The sequence below is a fragment of the Olea europaea genome, chromosome 17 (assembly GCF_002742605.1).
Source record: "Olea europaea var. sylvestris chromosome 17, O_europaea_v1, whole genome shotgun sequence".
In the NCBI taxonomy this organism is placed as follows: domain Eukaryota; kingdom Viridiplantae; phylum Streptophyta; class Magnoliopsida; order Lamiales; family Oleaceae; genus Olea; species Olea europaea.
Window position 1 is genome coordinate 11,444,862 of NC_036253.1, and position 4,194 is coordinate 11,449,055.

Sequence of the window (4,194 nt, forward strand, 5' to 3'; positions counted from 1 at the left end):
TATTTCACTTCATCCAATCCAATAAAAGAAACTAAATGCTTTAAAAAAATAAAAAACAAAAAAGAGAATTGCAAGCAAAAAATAGAAAAAACAAAAAAATGTTATATAAAGTTTTTTTTATTAAATTGAAATAATTAAAATTAAAAATTATTTAATTAAAATTGAACAAATTACGCTCTATCATAAAACGAAAAGAATTTTAAATCGAATACAAATTATTTATAATATGAAGAAAAAAGGAAATTTTAAAACAATTCTAAAAAAATATAAAGTTTTTTAATAAAATTGAAATAATTAAAATTAAAATTAAATATTATTTAATTAAAATTGAACAAATTATGTTCTACCAAAAAAAACGAAAAGAATTTAAAAAAAATTAAATTGAACTAAAAATTATTTATAATATGAAGAAAAAAGAAATTTTAAAACAATTTTTTCAAGAAATATATAATAAAAAAATTAAACAAAAGAAAGTTACAGAAATTAAATAAAATATATATAAACGTTATTTAATTGAAATTGAAATTAAGAATTGTAATTTTCAAAAAAATCTACATCACAAGAAGGGAAACATGGAATGTTTCTCTCGTGCGATGGAGAGACTGAGTGTGTGTGATGGAGAGTTCACACTCCATCTCCATCACACATGGAGAGAAATGTAATTTATTTTGTTCATACTATAAATATATTTTTTTTCGATTTCAATTTTTTTAATTCTTTTCTATTTATGATAAAACAAATTTTTTTTTACAATTTAAGTTAAATAATATTTATTTTTTATTTTAATTATTTCAATTTAATTAAAAAACTTTACAATAAATTTTTTTGTTTTATTTTTCATTTCATTTTTTATCCCTTTTTACATGCATTTATAGTACAAAACGATATCGTTTCCCTATATTGAATGGCAAAACGACACTGTTTATTCCATTAATATGATAAAAGACTGAATATATCTTATAATAATTATAGAAAAATATTAATTATTTAATTAATAATAATTAAATTTTCGTCAATGTATGTTATATTCACTCCTTACCTTAATGTTTGAGATGAAATATTTTTATCCAAAAATGAAAAAATTTAAGATAATAGTAAAATCGAGAATCCTAATCTTAAATATTATCCTTCTGAACTCTGCATTTAGATGGTATTCTATTATACAAAAATTCAAATATTTGAACACTGAACAAGAAATAATGGAATAAAATATAATCTCAAAAAATTAAGCGAACCAAATTGTAACTATCATTTTACACCAACACGAATAAAAAAACTAAATGATTTAACAATTAAAGAACAAAAAAATTGCAAGCGAAAAAAAAGTTATTATAATTTTTTAATTAAATTAAAATAATTAAAATAAAAAATAAATATTATTTAATTAAAATTAAAAAATTACGTCAAAAGTTTTTCCACCTTTCTCTCCTCGAAAAAATGGGCGAAGAAGGAGGTCAATCTATCTTCATTAGACGTCTTACCTCTCCTTCTCTCCTCGATCATAAAACGAAAAGAATTAAAAAGAATTTTAAATCGAACAAAAAATTATTTATAAAATGAAGAAAAAAGAGATTTTAAAACAATTTAAAAATATATAATAAAAAAATAAATTAAAGAAAAGAAAGTTACGAAAATTAAGTAAAAAATATAAATATTATTTAATTAAAATTGAAAAAATTAAGTTTTATCATAAAGAAAAAAGAATTAAAAAGAATTTTAAATCGAGAAAGAATTATTTATAATATGAATAAAACAAATTAAAAAAATAAATGAGGAAAAAATAAGAAAAGGAAAAATGAAAAAGATATCTATGTGCTGCACAGAGATCACTTCTCCATGATATCCACAAGTATTAAATTAATCAAAGTAGGTTAAGCTACTACCATAAATCTCAAAACAAATATTTCGCTCATGTTAAACAATTGATAAAAAAGAGAATATCTATAACAATACATTATAAATATGGCAAAACAATTGAGAAAAAACAAGGTTACAAGTAAAATCCTCCCTTTTTTTTATGCTTGGTTTTGACTTCCCCAAATATTTCTCCATCTTCCTATATGTATTCTCCTTTTGCGCTAGGTTTTACACGCAAAATATCAAGAAAATGAAGAAAAGAAAATGAAAGGAAAAAGAAAGAAAAGAAAATGAAAAGAAATTGAGAAGGGAACAAGAAGCTCGAATTCTTCCTGTGGTTGTCTCGTTTTAAATGTTAAAACCCCAAAAAATTTGCAGTCAAGTCCCTAGAGTTTGGATAACCATTTAAAATGGACCCCGTATTTTTAAAGTAGCGCCTAGATAATAACGTTAAATTAGTTCCATTTTTGCAGCTAAGTCCCCTAGATAATTGCATGTTATGTCCCTCAGATTTGATGCTGTACAATTTGTTCCTCATATTCTAATTTTCATTTAAATCAAACCCTTCATAAATTTCAGTCCAAGGTCCTCAACTTTTAGCACTTGCACACTTTGGTCCCCAATTTCATAATTTTTCACACTTTTAGTCCTTTTTTCCTCATTTGCCTTGCTCTCATTTTATGGGTGATTTTTGGCCTACAAAAGCCATAATCACATAATTGTAAAGAAATTTGCTCAATTTAATCAATAATTAGCTTGTTAAAGTATCTATAAGTGTGCAAAACACACATATCAAGTATCAATCAATCAGTTCCTAGGTAGGGAAACATTTAATGTCCCCTAATGAGTAGATTTTATGACTTGATCTTTTGACATCTATTGCACAAACATCACATCAATCAATCATGTAAATCTTATTTTTGCTAGATCCTTGTACAAAAGATCCTCCAATTAATAGAAAAGAGGCAACATGATAGTGTTCCATCAGCTCTGATCCACCTCTTACCTCTTCAGCATATATCCCTTCAAGGCGTACAACTTCGACGACTCAGTCAAACTGTGAATATACATTTGAAACATTTCACCTTGGCGTTTCGATGGTGCGGGGTGACATGGAGTGCAAGCTTTGTTGATTTGTTTAGCTGGCTACCATGTTGGTGATGATCTGAAGCCAAATTGGTGACAATCTGGAGCTTGTTCATAAGAGGCATAGCTTTAATAGTCAACATTCTGGAGATATATTTAATGACTAGGAAATTACCTAGGGTCTCAACATTTTATTTCCCATTATGGATAATGAAAGATTTAGTATTTTTTTTTCCAAAAAGAATACGTACGTTTAGTGAATTTTTTTAGCTATTTGCTTTCTCGAATTTAGTGTTAATTTATTGATGGAATGGTCTTGTCAATTGAACCCTTAATGGGATTTCAAGACTCATGGTAACATCGATAAACCGTTTTTTGCTAAATAGAGGCATTCACACTCTCTATTTTTCTTTCTACACAAGGTAGAGTTCTCTCTCAAGTTTTTCTATAATCTCTATAGTAAAGGATCATCAAATTATAAACTCTCACCCTATTTAAGAAAATATTGGATGGAAGAAGATAATGTGAACTTCGCTTCATTTTTTTGTCAAATTTTTTCACCTTTATGGATGCCCATAATCTTCACTTGATAGAGAAAGTAAAATTGGTTTTCTTTTCCTTGAAAATTTGATAATATTTGTAGTAAAATTCTACATATGATGGACTGCACAACAAATCTCCCCCTCCACCTCATGTGGTGGGTTCTACTAAACTCGCTTTTTGCCTTCGAGCTTCCAATTTCTCCTTTAGCAAAGATTTCATTAACACATCAGATCTATTATTGCTAGTATACATGTTCTCTAAATTCAACGACTTGGCTTCAAGTACATTATGAATCCAATGATATCTGGCATCAATATGCTTGGATCTAGAATGAAATGTTGAGTTATTGGAGAGGAGGATAACACTATCCACTCTAATTATTACAATAAACAACATACTTTTCTTGTTGTAATCCCAATTATTGAAAAAATTTCTTCATCCAAAAAGCTTCTTTACAAGTTTCAATGATAGCAATATATTCAGCTTCTATAAATGATAAAGCTACACATTTTTACAACTTGGACTACCAAGAAACAGCCTCTCCATAAAAAGTCATCAAAGAATTTTGATGTGAACTTCCTAGAATCACTAACACCTGCTATAGCCGCGTCTATATATCCGCCTAACAAAGGTTCACCACCAACAAAGCACGAACGCGCCTTGAAAGTACCTCTTGGATACCTAGTATCCATTTTATTGCTAACCAAT